Raw genomic sequence first — 18,780 nt, forward strand, 5'->3', positions numbered from 1 at the left:
TTTTGAGTCACGGTCTCCCTCCCAGCCGGTGGATGATGATGAGTGAATGTGCTTTATGAGCTGAAAAGTACTTTGCAGCTGTTAGTGATCACCCTGCCTGCTCTCTGATCATCTCCAAAGATAAACCCTCCTCCTGTGCTCTTGGTGCTTAGCCTGGGCCTCACGTGGAATCTCCTGGAGAGCTGTGCCCAGCCCGAGACAGTCTGATGTAACTGGTTCCAGGGGAGGCCTGGGTGACTAGTGAGCAGGCTGCGTTGAGAAGCACGGCTCCACTGGACGAGGAGGGCACTTGGAATAAACTGAGGGCGTCACCTTCAGGGCTGGGGCTGGGTCTCCTCCATGCGGCCCAGGGACCCCGAGCACCTTGCGATGAACCTGATCTTCCTCAACCTCTGGCCAGACCTTCAGGAGGGACCTGGGCTTCCTGTCTGTGAGCACAGCAGGGCTTTCGGGAATAGCTTGACCGGGGAAGCTAGCCAACAGCACTTTCACAGATGCTTCATTATTTTTAATGGAAAACAGCTCCCTCTCCACACTGCGGCCCGAGGCCTGCCACACACGTCCACTGGGGTGCTGGCAGAGCCTCCAAATTGCACACGTGCCCCAAGCACCACCGTGTCTGCCCCTCCCTCTGCACTGATACACACACGCACACTGCTCCTCCTGACTTCCTGTCCCAGCCAGTGACGCCACCGTCTCCCACGTCCCCCAGACTGGACAGGAGACTGTGTGGCACGTGTGGAGAGTGGAGGCTCTGGGGCTAGATAACCTGGGCTCAAATCCTCATGAATCTGACACATGACTTAGCCTCTCTGTGCCTCAGGAAAGGGGGGTGGTAATTCCTGCCTCATACAATTTGCCAGAATTGGGTGAGTTAAGCCCTGTGAAATGCTTACTGACTGGCACTTGGTGAATGCCCAGGGCCCAGGAGGTGGTCGTATTTATAGCTGCTTCTCCCCTTCCCCACATTCAGGCAATAACTCAGAGCTGTTCGTTCCAGCTCTGAAATGCTTCTCACTCACTCCTTCCCTCTCCCCACGCCTACGTACATCCATACCCCCTCCTCCCAGGACCCTGTCTCCAATCTCCCCTTGAGTCCATTCCCCAGCGTGCCACCAAACCCATCTTACTAGAGCAGAGCTCTGTTCGTGTAACTTCCCTACTTAAAAAAAAAAAATTGCTGGCTGCCCCTCCCTGAACGTGGAATGAGGGCCACGTTGCCTCCCAGTCCTGCCGTGCCGTGCATCCGGGCAGGACGTTGTCCCTGAACGTCAGCTCGCTTGGTCCACAGCCTGTTGGACTGGAGGGAACCTGAGCTGCTGGCCAGCCCCACGTCCAGAGCCTGGGTCTTGCTTACTACTGCATCAGCCCAGGGTGGGACCAGTTGAAAAAGGCTCTGCTTGGTTTTTGCCACATGGGCTGAACCACACAAGGAAGTACGTTTTGGAGACATGCCGGTCACTGATTATTTTAAAATACTTTCCTGAAGACGTGAACTAGCTTTTTCCAGCAGTTTTCACCTACACGCCCTACTCCGTCTGAGTTGTCAACATGCTGGGAAAGCTGCCTAGACACCGAGGGCAAAGCTCGGAGGAGGGAAGGGAAGGGAGGAGGGAAGGAGCGCTGCCTTACACTTGTTTCCAGCTGCGCCGACCCTGGCGAGTGCGCCTCCCCTTGGTGGAGGGAGAGTCCTGCAGGGGCCGGAGCCCTTCCTCCTCCCGGAGCACCCTCAGGAGGGCGTCAGGCCGGTGGAGCAGCACTTCGCGATGCTGCCAGTGCTCTGGGAGCTGGAATAAATGGGCTTGGGGGGGACGTGCCGGGAGCGTGTCTGCAGCCCCCGGTGGACTGGGCTGTGCTCACTTGGACCAGTTTCCAGCAGCCGCTTGCACAGTAGCCCTGGTTTGGAATCAGCTCTGGGACGAGCAGAAGCGAGCGAGTCGTGCGTGGTGACTGAGCACAGACACCCGATTAAAGTCCACATACCTTCCCTTCTCTGGGTGAAAAGCAGCGGGCTGAGTGCTTTGCATGGAAGATGAATCCTAAGTGCTCCTCGCCCGTCCCTGCAGCCGGAACGCGTGGTGGGTCCCAGCCTGCCTTCTCAGCACGGTGCCTGTTGCTAATTCACCTTCAGAGGTGAGCTGGGAAGACCAGTGTGTTGGGGCCGTTCAGAGGTGGCCCAGAGGCCGTCTTCTCATTGCTTTACTCTCTTAGCGCCCTCTAGTGTCCAAATCAGCACGCAGCCCTGTCTCAAGGGCAGATAACACGCAGAGTCCAGTGTGCGTGCCCGCGGTCGGTGAACGAAGACGCTAAACGCCAGCCTTGCCACTTGCCAGACTGTAACGCTTGTCTCAGCCCTCCAGCTTCAGCTGCTCCTCTGTGAGACGAGAACGGTAACACCCACCTCAGTTCTCGTCAGGATTAAAGGGGATGCTGTCACACATGGGAGACGCCCCACACCCCCCAGCACAAAGCAATAGCTCCAAAGAGTGCATCGCCGTCATAACTCTTGGCCATAAACTCACCCTGAGAAGGACGTGCAAGATGCGCCCTGAGCACAGAGCACTAGCGTCGGAGTGGGGGTTTCTGCACCAGGTCTGCTGGGTCAGGAGCTACGCAGCGAGAGCCGCGCATCTCAGCGCTTCTTACGGCATCTGGCCCATGGCCAGAGCTCAGGGAGTGTTTGCTGAATGCATACTGAATAAAAACGTATTGTCCCCTGTCAAAAATACTGCACTTTGCAGTATAAATTTAGTTTCCAAGCCTCCAAGCAGGCTGCGTGGACGCTCACGGCTCCAGAACTCAGCGCTGCTTGACAGCCTCGCCTTGCGCTGAAGCACTCTGGCCCTGCAGTCCATCCTGGAGCGCGCGAATGCCCCGTCGTAAGGCATGAAAAAGCACGTTTTGCATGATTAAGTCTGGAATGGGGACTCCTGAGCTCTGAACCGTTGAGTATCTGAAAAGGAATGTGAGTGCCTAGGACAGATGGGGAGGAGCTCAGGGATGGATTCGAGATCTTTGGAAGCCAGGGCCCGGAGGCCACCCAAGCTGCCCTCTCCTGTGCAGGATGAGGGCACGGCCCTACCCTGAAGCACCTGGAATGCACTCTGAGGACCAACCCTGGTGAATACAAATGTGCTCGTCTCTAAGTGTCGCCTCCAAGTGGCCACAGGACAGACTTTAGAAAGACTAGACAGCAACTGTTGCGAACACGAGCGCTTTCTTTATCTGCAAGTGATTCTTCTAATACCACAAGTCCTCAAAGCCACAACCAAAAAGATAAAATAAATGAGACAGACGAGTAGATTAGTTTGATGCACAAGAAACAGGTGAGAAATGTCAACTGTGTTTTCACTTTTAAGGACCTAAACTTTGGAAGAGAGGCATCCTTGTTCTGAATCGCGCAGCCCCTTCACGGCACGGGGAAGCTGCCTCTGACGCTGAGGACTCACGGGAAGCTGGGGATGCGGGTTTACAGGGCACACCACCTGTTCGTGGTTTATAGCCTTGAAACAGCGTGAGGAAGCTGGAGCCCAGAAGACAAGAGGTTTTGAAGTGAACAGCCTCACGGGGAAACTAACAGTAGGTCAAATTAAAGCGCTGGGTTTTGTGGCTTTTCGATGTGGCAGATACCCAGGCCTGGGGCCACGAGATGGTTGTGAAGCACTGCTGGGCGGGGTGTCGTCTCTGCACCCATCAGCGTCCTGCTGTCCATCCCAGGAGAAAAGAGCTGGGACACGAATGTGAAGAGCTGGGATCCCTTTGAGACAGAAAAATAAGGCTGAGATCTTATTCTTTCAATAATATCGAAAATAACGCGCCCTCAACCGCAGCACAGCAGCTGCTGGATGAGCCGCGTTGGCTGTGAGATGCCACGAAGCCCGTTGCTGTGAGCTGGTGTAGCCACAGGGGTCAAGGGGTGAGCCTGGCTCAGGTCCGCCCTGTTCTCGTGGCGCTTGTGTTCTTCTGGGAGGAGGCAGAAGATACACCAGTCAACAAGGTAACTTCAAAAAATAGTTTAGAAAAAAAGTAAAACTACGTGATGGAGTAGAAAACGGCAGCGGGGGGGTGTGGAAGGCTGTTTTATTTATTATTTTTATAATAAAAAAATTCAAGCAAATGCAGAAGCAGAGTGTGATGGATGCTACTGTGTGTGGAGCCGGGGGCGCTAGCCGGCTCTGTGCGCCTGGAGCCTGGTGGCTTCCCCGCCCCCCCCCCCCCCCCCGCAGGGCCCTCCGCGTGCCTGCGTGCCTGCGGGACACAAAGCGTCATCTCCTGAGGTGTGTTTACCCAACGAGCCCCAGGAGGCAGCCGGCTCACACCTCCCTAGGCGGACCGGCCTCCCGTCCTGCCCTGTCAGCTGGTTCACACTCTACCAGGAAGCCCCGCAAGTGACAGGACAAGGTGCGAAAGGCGTTCAGGTGGGAAGGAGGAGACAGGACTGCCCCGTCACAGATGGCACTGTTGTCTGCACAGAAAACCCCAAGGAATCCGGTAAAAAACACTTCTAGAACGAAGTGTGTTTAGTAAAGTCGTGGAAGAGATCACCATACAGAAATCAACCACTTTTCTCTACCTAGAAATGAACAATGAGAAACTGACATCCAAAACATCCAAAATGTCTTCAAGAAGTCAAAAACATGAACGCCTACAATAGCTCTAAAAAGAACGTGGTAAGCTCGGCTGTAACACTGACGCGTGCGTGCAGGTCTCTGTGGTGAAGCTGCTGGCTGGCACTGATGGCAGTGAGCAGAGAACACCTGTGAACGGGGAGGCACGTTCTCGTCATACGCATTATAGTGCTGATGTCACACTACCCAGCTGATCTATAGGTTTAAGGAAATCCCGAACAAATCCCAGTACGATTATTTATAGATACACAATAGCGAACAGAAAAGGGGATTTTTTTCATTAAAAATAAAGATTAATTAAAGAGAAAAGCAACCATCCCTTGAGAAGAGAGGTGCCAATGATTGGACCGCTGACCTGGGACTGAGGACTGAGGGGGACAAGAAGATAGTGTGCACTTCAGGTGCGGTTTTGTCTCGTGGTTGGAGAGATTTCCTTGTCTGGCTCACCCTGATGACGAAGGGACGGGGCTCCTTCCGCTGTGTTTTCTTGGCTTTCTGTCTCAGGATAAATAAACATCGTGCCTCCAAGCCTTTCAGAGGGTCCCGGGTACAAGGGTGACCCAGTCCAGGCCGCAGAAGCTTTCTTGCCAGCTTCCAGTTTGGGTCCCGTTGCTGCGAACACACCACTCAGGGGGCCCGGGCAAGTCTGAACGCCGCCTGGAACTCGTTTCTGTGCCGTCCCACCTCCTCGCGGACAAGTGGGGCTCAACCCTGGGGGACAGAGCATCCGGGGAGGGCCAGCCCCTCTGACCTCAGGACACACTGGGAAGTGAGTGTGGCCAAGGCTGCTGGGAGGCCACGAGTCACCACCTGAAGTGCCTTCTCATTTAATGCAGGAAAGAGATGATACTTGAGCGCCCACAGAGGTCTCTGTTGGCTGGGCCCTGTGGCTGGCGGCAAAAATGCCAGCCAGACCCCGAAATCCGGTCGATAAGATGGCTATGCAGACAGCAGTCCTGTTAGAGAGAGAGGGAGACGTCTGGCCGGAGCTGAGTCACCGACTCCGGCCGTTTGCCGTCCCAGCGTAGCCAGTTCCATCACGGGGGCATTTCATTCGGCTCCTGGTCTCTGTCTGTTTCCCCTCTGCAGAGCCCGGCCACCTAGGTCAGGGGCGAGTGCCTCCTCTCGGACTCCCTTCGCCGGAGGCCCGCAGCCGAGCTCCGCGGCCCAACACGGCGCTCCCTGGTAGATGGCCCCTCGGCGCGCTCTGCGCACGCGGCCCTGGTCTGAGCGCGCGGAGAACAAAGGGGGGCTCCGACCCAGGGATTTACTCTCTGCCTGCACAAGCACTGGTCGTTACTCTGCTAAAAGCAAAAGAAGACAATATTGATTTTTAAAAAGCTGAAAATTAAACCTACCTTTCATCAGCACTGGAAAACCCAAGGGAAGAGTGTGGATTGCTGGGTTCCCCAGGGTCGATGTTCAGATGACCAGGCCCAAGATGACACCTGGGAAAACAGCAGACAAGAACAAGACCTGAACTGAGAGTCAGGAGAGGGGGGTTCAAGCCATGCGTCTCTGGTCAGGTAACTCCGGAGCTCTGGGGTCTCCGCGACCCTTGTCCCTGCCGGGGTCTCCGTTTCCGCACGTGGGAAATAAAGGACTAGGACTTAGTGTGTGTCCCCGCATCCTCCTGTGCCTGGGACGTCTCCGTGCTGCTTCGACTCCAGTTTTTATTTTTGGTCTTAAATGTTTCGCCTACTCCTTACCATATGTGTCCTCATGTCTGTGGGAGGTCTCACCTTGAATGCCCTGCTGTTACCCCAGAGCAATTAATTTAAAACCCCACCTCTGGGCCAGCCCTCTCAGCCGACAGCCCTCCGCTGCCCCTTTACCTCAGCAATGACTAAGCGATAGTCCCCTTCCTCCTCGCAGGTCGCCTCCCGCTGTATGTGGGAGAGAGGTGGGGGCTGTCTCCCTCCTCCCACGCCCTCTGAGTCCCACTCTCTTCCTGGTGGCTCTGGGTTCTGTGTGGTGCCCGACTCAGGTCACTGCTGGGCAGCTGCCCCCGGCGTCCTGGTGCTTCCTGAATGCTGACCTGCGTGCAGGGGAGGGCGTAGGTGCCCACGTCTCTCCTTCACGGTATTATCACACACATGTGAAGAAATAAATGTTTCAGACTTTACTAGAGGTTGGAAGAATTAAAGTTGCAACATACAAGGGAGAGAATTTTAAACAGCCGTCAGTGCCATTTTTCCTGGAAAAGCATCCAAGAGATTAAAAGTTTCACAGGAGGAAACTCTTTAGGTGGGGTTCTCCAGAACCTAGTCTTATTCCCTTGACCTTTTGTCTGCCTTCTTTTCTGGAGAGACAGCCTCCCTTTTCAAACCTACCCACTCTGGGGTGTGCATCCCCTCCTGTGTTTAAAAACTTCTACATCTGACCGGTCTGCCGCACAGGATCCCACCCCGACCCAGCTTCCCGGGAGGGCGCTGAGCCAGGTCTTACTGAGTCCGTCCAGAGTGGCTCAGTAGGACAGTCCAAGGTGCGCTTGGTCTCTCCAGGTCCTGCAGAACCAGATAACCTGTAGGGGGGGTGGGGGGCCCCATACCTGGTCCTCCTTAAGGGCCCCCACCAACGTGAATTGAAAGTGTACCCCTTCGTTCTTCAGCTATCCCTGGACTAACTGTTGGTGCACACACCCCCCCCCAAAGACAAGCGTCAGCTCCCAGGGTAGCACAGACCAGCTTTAGACCCTTAAGGAGAAAGGAAAACCTTTTCCCCTGACCTCCCGCACTTTGCAAGGCTGCCCCTTGAAATTTTACTTTGCATTCTTTTGGTGACCAGAATAGGCTTCTATGCTCAACTCTTCCCCTCCTAAATTCTGCTTTCAAATCTGCTTCCTTAGTCTGGCCGAGAGTAAGAAAAGGGGCCTGTTGGTCATACACCCTTTAATAGCGGCTCGTGGAGCTTCTCACAGACCCCACACCTCCCACCAGAAGCTTGGGAAATGTCCCTTGTACTGTGAGAGAGGCCGAAACTCTTAGACGGTGGGTCCGCGCAGCTCCCAGTTTCCGTCTGAGGGGGGCGGTGAGGCAGGCGTGTGTATGTGCGGGAGAAATTCTCCCAGGTGTTACAGCGGTAAAAGGGCGATGTCTGGCCCTGCTTACCAGTTCTCGCAGCATCCTTCGGTCCTGACTGCACACTGGATCGCCTGGAGAGCCTCAAAAATGCCAGTGCCTCACCCCTGAACTATTAGGTCGGGACCTCTGGGAGTGAGACCTGGCATGGCTGATTCCGGTGTGCGGCAGAGCCGAGAGCCACTGCTGTGCAGCGGTGGGAAGTCCCCGCCGCTGCAAGAGGTCACGTTTTGCTGCACCTGAAGTGAATTCTGCAGCCCCAGGCAGCCTCGTCCCCCCAGGCTCCTTTCAGCGGCCAACATTCTCGGTGAAGCGTCAGATGGAGTGGGGAGTGCGGCCTCGGGCCCCTGGGCGGGGCCTGGGATGGCAGGCGTCGTCCTTCCCCGGGGAGGCTTCCTGCCACACAGGCGGACTGTTGAGTCTAGTGTGGAGAGATGACCGCGTCTGAGAGAACGGACTCACACCAAACGCAGTGCTGGTTGAAATAATGAATTCTTTCAAGAGCACACATGGCAGTTACCCGCTTCCACCACGAGATGGCGACATACCAAGGATCAGGCTACAAAAATGTCTCAACTCTCGCAAAATGAAAAGGGATGAATGGCAGAGCCTGGGGATAGAAGATGCAGCTCAGGTTGGGGATGTGCGTTGGGGTGGGGGAGGGGTGTGTGTGGCTTTAGCTTTTGGCTCCTTAGCCTTTTAGGTAAGTGGATCAACAAAATTCAAACTGGCTTAAAAAAGGTGAGAACACAGTGAGTTAACCTGGCTCACCTCTCCAAGAAGGCTGACCCCTTGGTTGACATCTGTGTGCTCGTGGTCTCTGAGAAGGTGGCCAGGGCCGAGCACTGAGCCACTTTACAGAGAAGGACGGTAAGTGGCCCCAGTTCAGTTGCTCAGCCAGTAAATTCTCTGCCAGGAAACATTCCCAATTCACCCTGGTCCCTGGCCCTCTCCACCCACCCCCATGGGGAGTTTTAGGAAACAACTCATCTGTGGAAACAGTTCTACATCAATCAGTAGAACCTCTGACAGCTGGCCTAGGTGGTGTGCGTGTTGGTCCTAGGAGAGGAAGTGGGCAACGTCCCCTGAGCAGTGTTTGACAAGCTGGGGTCTAGGGCCTAGTGGGTTTTTTTTTTAATTTTTGGTTTATTTCTATTTATTTTTGGAGGGAGGAAATTAGGTATTTACTTTATTTACTTATGTGTAAGGGAGGCGCTGGGGCGTGAGCCCACGACCTCACGCATGCTGAGCACGAGCTCTACCGCGGAGCTCTGCCTCCCCGCCAGGTCCTCGTGTTAAAGCGCCTGTGTGCTCCAGGCAAGGGGTGGCACCGCCCTGATTTGACTCCGTCCTGTGTGCCATCCCTGGGACCCTGGGCACCGGGAGATCCATCCCTGTCAGAGAAGCAGGGCTGCCCACCTGGGCCTCTGCTCCTGAGCACCCGAGCTGCCCTCAAAGCCGGTCACCTGACCCGGAGGGGAGAGGAGGCCGTCGGCCCGCGGGGACTGAGGTCCTGGGACCGCTGGGTGGTCTCTGCTGCTGGATGCGGCTGCGGAGGGAATCGTAACTTCAGTCTTTGGTGCCTCTGAGCCATCTTTGCCGTGTCTCTGGAGAGCATACCGTCCCTTCCCCACAACGCCTGCTCCGGGTGTTCCCCACCACCCTCTAATTCCATCCCTACCTTCCACTCCCCTCTCAGCAGAGAGCTTGGCCTCCTCGGTCCCAGAGGAAGCTGAGACCACGCGGCCTGAAATTCCTTCCAAGTTCCCTCCCACAAACTCAGTTATGTCTGCTCCCCCCGCCTCCTCCCACTGGGGTCAGAGAACAGTCACCTGGTCCCGGTTCCAGAGCCTCCAGCCCCTCCCAGAGTTCCTCTGGGTCTTTGCTCCACCAAGTTTCATCTGTGTCTTTCTGGCTCTTTCTATGTGCCCCATCATCAACACACGAGACAGAACAAAACCGAAATTATGGCAGCGCATCGCCAAGCCTGCCTCAGTCTCTTCAAACCTGAGCGCTCAGCTTCAGACATAGGGCAGGTGTGGAGACATGGTGCGGGGTGGGGGTGTAGAAGCCCCTCCCCCTCCTTTCCCCCTCCAGCCCCGCCCCGCCAGCGTCTGTCACCACGCGGCAGGGGAGCAGCAGCACTGTGCAAATGTGACAGTGACCTTGAGGCTGAGCTGCTGACGTCTCAGCTGGCACCAGAGGCTGGGGCTGGGCCTTACCCCACCCCCAGGTCGCGCCTTCAGTCTCCAGGACCAAAGCCAGAGTGGAAGCGGGCCAGGCCAGAGGCTTGTCCTCTCTGAGGGTGACAAGGGGCAGGAGCCGCTGCGGAAACAGTGCTCAGGGGTGAGGGGGGGCGTGTCCGGCCCGAGGTCAGGGTGGGCGGCCTGTGGGAGAAGTGAACGCGGGGGGCCTGGGTTAGCCCTCATGTCACTCCCCACGTTCAAGCAGCAGAGAGCCCGCAGCCCAGGGCCAGGGCTGGAGAGTCCTCCAGCCCCACCTCGGCGCCCCAGGCAGGCCCGTCCCTTGGGCCGCGCGGGTCCGCGTCCGCGGACGCCGACTGGGCGCCCCCGAGATGCGTCGTCCTCGGTTCTCCTGATCGCTGCAGCCAGACAGCGCTGTCCGGGCTCGACCTGCGTGCCCGGCCGGGTGCTGCGTGTCCCGCGCACCTCGTCGCGGTTCGCCTCGTCGTCGCCAACCCCGCGGAGTAAGCTTATCAGCTCCACCTCCCACGAGAGGACGCAGACCTAGAGAAGTCGCGGCCCAAGGCTGCGCCCGGCGCTGGAGCGGGCCGGGCTGGGGCCGGAGTCCCCGCCCGACTCCGCGCCGGCCTGGCCGCGCTGATGGCCGGGACAGGCGCGGGTGTGTCCCGGCGCACGAGGCGGCGCAGCCCCACCTGCCCGGGCCAGCGCGGCGGCCGGCGCCGGTTGCTGCCGGGCCGCGCCTTAGCGCTCTCCCTGGGAGACAGGAGGCAAGGCTCCCGCGCTCGAGCTTCGTGGGAAGGGGTGCTGGCCCCACGGCGAGACTGAGAGAAAGAGGACGCGAGCGGAGAAAGAGCAGAGCAGTGCGGCCCTGAGCTGCCGCGGCCCCCGAGTGGAAAGGCCGGCGCAGCCGCGCGCGCGCCTTGTCCCCGGCGAGCGCCGCCCTCGGGGTGCCAGGCAGGGAGGAGGAGTGGGAGCCCCGGCGTTGCTTCCTCCCTGCCTCGGATCTCCCGCTGGCACAGTCCGCCCCATGGGCGTTAACTCCCTCGCGTTCCGGGCTGTGGGGCTGGGCCCTGCCGGCAGCTTGGGGCCAGGCACGTGGGTCCAGGCTGGGTCGCACATGGGTACTGGCGCTTTCAGCTCCTCGCATCACAAAGAACATAAGCAAGGTCGTGCTGAAACCCAGTGCTCACCCCCTGGCCCCGCCCTCGCTGGGAGGCGAGGGACGTCACCGCAGAGCCCCTCCACTGAGTGAGGCCAGGAAGAGGGGAGGGCCAGCGGGCTCGAGCAAATTTACCTCCCATTTCCTCCAGGACCAAGGCCGAGCCCCCTGGCACGGATCCGAGACTCTCCAGGAGGTGGTCCCCGCCGATTTTTCCAACCTAGCCCACTGCACCTCCAGCCCCCACCCTGTCCCCGGTTTCAGGGCCGCACCAGCCCATGAAACGCCTGTGTACGAATGAGACAAGCGCCTCACTAAGTGCTCACAGCTCCGTGGGCCCTGGGTTTGGCTGGCAGAACAATGTTTTTGTGTAGATTAGAAAAATAAAGCCCACTTTCTTCCTGGGCTCCTGCCAGCGTGCAGCTGCGTGCAACAAGCCTGTTGGCCGCGTGCACAGGGGCTCGGCCAACCCCGCTAGGTCCCAGGCAAGGAAACAGGCCTCGAGAGGCAGACACCGCTGCCCAGAGCCACAGGGACCCAGACCCAGGGCTCAGTTTCCCCACCTGGCGTTAGCGGCTGCCTCCTACTCGTCCCCCAGGCCCAGTCCCGCAGCTTTGAGACTGCCCCTCCCCCAGCCCACGTAGAAATAATTTTTGAAATTTCCCAGCTGTGTCTGGCATCGGCCCCATGCGCTGGCCTGCTCTGGTGCCCACGGCTGCGAGCAAAGAGCCGTACCCCAGCCGCCCCTCCCTACCCAGTGCCTCCCGAAATTCAGCCCCTGGGGCCTTGGCCAGTGAGCTCATGGGGACGGCTGCCTGCTGAGTTCCTGTTTTTATATTCCTTCCTCCTCTGCTTGTTTTCCCTGCTTTGTTGTTCTTTGGTCTTTTTTGGTTCTCCTCCCTTGGCCCACCCTGAAAACTAAACTGGATTTTTCACGATGATTTTAAACCCATGTTTGGACAAGGAGATGCGAACTGGGGTTAAGGGTCACTTCTCCCCCACCCCTTTCTCTCCCTCCCCATTCCCCAGGGTTTATTTCTCAGATGATAGCCTGCAGGTTCCACAGCTTAGAGGAAGCAAACTCTAAAGCCAGGTCTGCAAGTACCATGCGAGTTCGGGACCATCTCTACCAGAGATCTTCCTTCTCCTGGACGCCCGGGTAGACTGAAGGGAAGACCCCGGCCAGCCTCCTCACTGTGACATCCTCAGCTCCTACTTAAAAACCACACAGGCTCTCCGTTTCTTCCAAGATCAAGTGCAAATTCCTTAGCATCAGAGACCCTCCAGAGGGTGGCCCAGTGCAGCTTTCCGCCCAAGTTCACTGTTACTGCCTCTGCTCTCCCTCCCTCCAGCCTGTTTCCTCCATCCCAGCCTCACTAATTTAACCCTTCCTGCGAACCCTTCCCCCTGCCTGCCTCCCTACTGTCGCGCTTGCTGTTCCTCCCCTGGAATTCTGTTCCCTTTCTCCCCCTGTGAACTCCTTTTCACCCTTCAAGGCCTCACTCAGGTGTCACTTTCTCAAGGAAGCCTTAACCGCATCCTCCAAACCGCATTTGTTACCCCTTGCTCTGTGTTTCTTTGGCACTTTTCCCCCAGGAGTAAATATAAACATCAAGGACCTCGTTTACAGACTCTCCTTGGTGGTACTTGGCTCGGCTGAGCTTCGCCTTTTTTCTTGTTCTAGTTTCCTCCTCTCTCTCATTGGATTAGTCGTGTGTATTTGTAGTTATTTGCTTGTAAGTATTTGTCTCTGAGATAAATGTTTCTCTCGCTCCTGTTCTGGGTCTGCACATGAATGTGTGTGTGTCTGTAGTATGCATTCATGTTTTGCTAATGACAGTTTTGAAATAGGATTTGTATCCCAGGGGCCCGGGGGGCAAAGCCCCTGGGGGTAGGTTGAACCGAAAAGGGTGGTCACTCACAGTGCTGGTCATTTAACAGGAAGCCAGAACCCGGGGCAGGTGGGAAGGGACACGCTTGTGTCTTCAGGGCAGTGCTTATCAAAAAATGGTTTGTGAGCCAACCTTGTCAAGAATCACCTGCTGGGAGAGAGGGAGCAGGGGGGGGGCCTGGTAAAAATTCAGACTCGGGGACCTGCATGCAGGCCTTTTGGATCTAAGTCTCTGGCGGAGGCCTGGGGCATCTGTGTTTTAATGAACGGCTGGGAGGGGCTTCTGTACTGGAGTCTGAGGACCGCTGACCCAGGTGCTTTGCGAGCTGGGGTTCATGCCACTGAAGCTGTGCTCGTCAGGGTCACTGGTTGTCACGCCTCCTCATGTCCAGTCTACTGGCCGCTCTCAGGCCTCACTCATTTGCTCCCTGGTGGCCCGTGACTCACTGGATCATTGTGTCTTTATGACGCCCCCTGTTCCTGGCTGAGATCCGGACTCTTTAATCATTCATTTCCATCCTCCCCACCAGGTTCCTCTTCCTCCAAATGCCGCCTGACTCCTGGGTTCTGTCCTGGGTCCTGACCTCAGCCCTGGCCTTGACACTCCCCGCCAGACCCGTGGCGTCCACCGGCATGTGTGGACACTGACCGCCCGTAGGCTGGTGTTTCCAGCACAGACGCCCTCCTTGTTTCCATCCCACACACACCTCCCCACTGGAGCCGCCACTGGGATGGTCCCAGGCCTCCCAGCCTGCACGTTTCTAGAACTTTCCCATGTATCTTCCTCCTATATTCCCTACCTTTGTGGGAGGCGCACACCTAGACACCGAACCGGACACCTGAGGGTCAGCCTGCCCCGACACACTCGCTGTGCCACCTTGGGCAAGTTACTCATCTTTCTGTGCCTCCACCTCGTCACCATGAACGTCAGGACAGTCTTTGTCTTGCTGGATTGTGCGGCTTACATGAAGCTGTGCATATAAAGGGTTTAGGATAGTACCTGGCGTGGCAGGCGTGCTCAGTAAACAGCAGCTATTAGCAGTGATGACGACAGCACTAATCAGTCCTCGGCAGTTAACAGTCATCGTTACCATCCTGGTCTCCTCCTCCTCCCCCGCCTGCCCGTGAGGCAGTCACCATCCATTTTCCCTGCTTAACACTTTCTTCCTCTGACATCTGCCCCATCGTCCCCATCACCTCCGCTCAGTCTTGGTCAGAGTATCCTCGTGTCTTTCTTCCCTGGACTTGTCTTGGTGTCCCACTGAGACTCCTGTCTCCTTTCTCATCCTTGAGGCTCCTTGAAGGGTCCATGCCTTATTCCTCTTTGTATCTCCCAGCACCTGAGTGTATATTAAGTATTTACAGAATAAATAGGTGAAACAAAAATGGATGGATGGATGGATGGGCAAAATCAATGCATTACAGAGAAATCTTTGAAGGGATAAGATGCCTTCTGAATCAAGGTGGTGATGGATAGTTAGGAACTTGGGAAAACAAACTCTAACTAAGGTGGGATCCCCAGAAAGTGCTCCTGAACAGAAAAGTGCCAGTGGCCTAATCAGTTATATTAACGAGTCTGAGGGCGCGTGCCTCCCAGAAGCAGCGGGATCTGCAGAGGTGCTGGGAGAAGAATCGGTGTCTGCAAGTGGTCCGGGTGCCTCTGGTTATTCTCAAGGGAGAGAAGCACTGGACCTGAGCTCTCCTCCCGCTGCTGGGAGAGGGCACTGCTGTCAGACACAGGCACGCTTTATCTGCTATTCCTGACTCGTGTGAATCGTCCCCTCTGAACCTTCCCACTTCCTTCCCTCGCATTCCATCCTCTTTGTGGAACCGAGCCTTTCTGATGACTAGTTCAGTCTGGGGAGCAGATAAGAGCTGCTGTGCCCTTAGGAAGTCCTCACATTTTGTTTCGCTGTCAGTATCTCTTGAGTGTGGTTCTTGCAGGTCTTTTCTCAAGAGCCCAGTTGGCTCTGGATGTGCCAACAAGACCTGGCCTCTGGACCTGTGGTGAGATCTGGGGCCATCGTAAGGCCACTTGTACACTGCCCCCAGGCAATTCCGAGTCGCCAGCTAGAGTCCCAAATTGAGGGTTTCCTCAGTCACAGAACTGCGTTTTCCAGTGACATAAATGATGTCTGGTTGAGTTCACCCAAGGAGTTCTGCCTTCACCGTCACTGTTCCGAGGAACTGCTACCTAATTCGTCGGGAAACCCCCTTTCCAGGTGGCCCACTTAACTTTTTGCGTGGATGATTCTGTTTTCCTTACTCATTGACCTCTGACTGATAATCCGGGACAGAGACGGCAAATGTAAGGCAGCCATGTTGCCACTACTCCCACCTGTGTTCTTTGCACGTGCCACTAGGGTCTTGGCTTTCTTTTCCATTAAGTTGCCCTTAAAGTCTTCTCAGCGCAGCCTTGCAGGAGAACACTGCCACCCAGATAAAGCTGACAGGTGAGATGCAACCTGCTTACCATTCCTGGTCTTCACGTGTCCATGCATTTTTTAAAAAGTAGTATCTTGATTATCTATTACTGTATAGCATGCCAACCCAATGTTCAGTGATTTAAAACTACAACCGTACTTTCTTATGATTCTGTGGGTCTGCGCTCCGGCTGAGCTCAGCGGGACAACTCTTCTGCTTTCTCTGTCTAGCTGCTGTCATCTGGTGGCTTAACGGGGGCTGAGGGTCCACAACGGCCTCACTCACATGACTGGTGGTTGGAACAGGCTGGTGACCGGGCCACGTGTCTCTGCCACCCGGCCCAGGCTCCTTCACATGGTGTGCATATTCTGATGTGCTTTTTCAAGCCTGTTTGTATCACGTTTGCTAAGATTCCATCGGCCAAAGCCAATCATGTGGCCAAGCCCAGAGCCAGTGTAGAAGAGGTCCCGCAGGACATGGATTCAGAGACGCATGGTTCACTGGGGACCATTTCTGTAACAGTATAGCCCAGGTTGGTTGATACGTCAGTGATCAGAAATTTACTGAGTGCCTACTATGAGCCAGGCTGTGCTTGACACAGGTTATGAGATGACAAGGAAATTGGGAAGATCTTTGAAGACGGGGAAGGCTCTGACTAGGTGCAAAGAGGGAGGTCTTAACATCGCTCTCTGAGTCACCGTGGATGAAATCATCTGTGCACATGTGCACGTGTGTGTGTGCTGGAAGAGAGAGGTGGGTTGAATTATTTAGATAATTTCTTCTCTTCTCCCTTTCGTGTGGCCCCGTGCAGCTTCGCTGAGTGAGTGACTGTTGTTGTCCATTGTGATGTGTCCCTTAAAGCTTTCCTTCAGACTCTGAAAAGCTTTCAGAACGATCACATCAGTGTATTTGTTCTTCATGACCACAAAGAGCTACTCGAGATGTTTTCCCCTAGAAACCTGGCCAGCTCCTAGACTGAGGCCCATGCTTGCTGACTCTGATGTTCCTCCCTCCCCACATTCCTGCCACCCACAGCTGCTCCAGTCCGGAGTGAAAGTTCAGAGGCCAAATACTTATGGTCCAAACAGCTCTCCAGCGGTGATGGCAAAGGGACAAGTCCACTTAGGAAACAGTCATCCCTTCCATGTGTGTAGCTCCTGAGCCTTCTTCCCAAAGCATGTTCGCGTCCTTTCTCTCATTAGATCATCCCTGAAGCCTTGGAGGTGGGCAGGGCAGGTAACAGACGGGGAAACTGAGGCCAGAGGAGGAGAAGCAACTTTCTTGGCGAATGTCAAGGTGGACAGCATGCTCCAGCCCCCCGACTCTAGACCTTGTGGTGTCCAGGACATCACACAGCCACGAACTGAGCTGCGTGCTCTTCCCAGTCTGAGAGCTCTGCTTTAAAATCCTGCTGGGGTTTTCTGCTCCACACCTTCCAGTTCCACTAATAATCATTTTAAACTTCCTTTACTTTGCATTCCCATGGAAAGAATGAGGGGAAACTATCAAACATTTCCCTGGGTGCTGGCTTCTAAAACTTTTGTAGCCAGAAGATAGCGGATTCTCTTTGAAGTTCCAACTTCCAGGCCATCAGTGATCCAGCCAGCACCCTCCTGATGGAAAACAGAGGCCCAGAGCCAATCCCGCTGTGAGGTCCCACCCTACCTCCTCAAAACAATATGTGAAACGGGAGAAGGCTTAAAATTAACACCAAGAGAAGGCTTGGAGGGGATGAGCCACCACCGAGAGGAGAATGCAGTCTGAGGAAGTCCAGTGCATGGGTGTGCCTCTGAGACACCTTGCCTCCATGCTGCTAGAACGTTCCGGAGCGTGAGAACCCATCGGAAGGCTGGGCCTGGAGCAAATAGGCTGATTCTCATAGAGTAAGTCAGGGAGGGCGAGGAAGGGAGGTGCCGCTGCTTCCCGCACCCTCCCTCGGGGCAGACCTGGCGGTCTTCCTGCCTAGAGCCCTTTTCCGTGTAACTCTTGACGCAGCCACTGTCACCTGATTTGGCTGCCAGGCTGGGCGTAGCCTCTCTGCTAGCTCTGTAGTCTCTGCCACCCAAGGGTCTTGCAGAAAGGATGAAGAAGCGGGGAAGTATCCTGGTATGCATGAGGTGACATTCCTTGCTCCTGGAGGCCCCCGCGCCCTAGATTTTAAACACAGAGGCCACAGGCAGCTAGGAACAGGCGCTTGCTGCCCAAGGAGGGGCGACTGCAGGGCTCTGACGCCGGTGTCAGGGCATCAGAGTTTGCTGCAGAGCTTTCCCATGGCGTCAGTGTAGACTCAGTTATCAGCCGCTCGTCTGTAAGATTCAGAAAACCTCTGAATCTCTTTTTTTTAAGGTATGCGATTATTTTATTTCCTTGGCCTGACAGCATAAACTTCATTACACAATAACCTGCAGCTGACTTCGGAGAGCTTGTCAAAAGTCACAAAAGGAAAGCTCAAAACCATGGCACTGAACAAGTGTGCTAAATGAGGGAGGGGACCAGCACAGCGGCCAAAGCAGAGAGGGACAGCAGCACTCCCCGGATCTGGGGCCCCTGGTTACATAAAGAAACAGGACCAGAGTAGGAAAGCGCTTCTTGAAAGCCACACAGCACACTGGCGGAGCTGAAGCGCTTCCTTCTCCCTCCCAGCCCGACGTGCTGTCGACCCACTGCACACCCTCCCCTTTGTCCTGCACCCCCACCTGTGTTCCTCTGTACACCTGCTGCCTGCCCCGGCACCCCTTCCCAACCCAGCCGCCTCCCTCCTTGGAGGGGAGCTCGTTAGCTGACAGATTCAGCCACTAGGTAGCCCAATTTAAATTGTACTAGGAAGGCAGGGTGGGCAATGGTGGCTGGGAGGACCCTCGCCCTTCTCTCTAATAAATATGACAATTTGTGTTTCCGTTCTGAGGCCTTCGGATTGTTCTCCAAATACCCTCCGGGCAGAGATGTTAAGTGAGAAGTAGGCACCAGGTAATCGTGGGCCAGGAAATTCCTATAGGACTTCAAAAAGCATTTACATCCCAACTCACCTGGTGGCCAGCAGCGGGGAGGAAGGTGCAGAGAGGCATGTAAAGCAGGGGAACTGTGGCAGGTCTGATGCACGCGGTGCACGGCCAAGGAGTGGCCAGACCTGAGACTCAGTGGGCGGGTAGCTCCCGTGGATGCCTCTGAATCAGCAGCCCTTGCGTTTACAAGAAGCCCTAGAGCAGTTGTGTCCCCCGTCCCCACAGCTGGCCCCTGTCCTTGGACACCGGCTGTCAAAGGAAGCTGGCCACCTCAGCTTGTGCAGTGCCAGCAGCGCTGCCCCTGAAGCCGATGGCCCTGGGCTCCGGTCCTGGGCTGTGCACCCCCCAACCCCCCATCTTTTAATCTTTTTCTAGTACTTTCGGCCAAGCTC

The sequence above is a fragment of the Vicugna pacos genome, chromosome 27 (assembly GCF_048564905.1).
Source record: "Vicugna pacos chromosome 27, VicPac4, whole genome shotgun sequence".
NCBI classification, from domain to species: Eukaryota; Metazoa; Chordata; class Mammalia; order Artiodactyla; family Camelidae; genus Vicugna; species Vicugna pacos.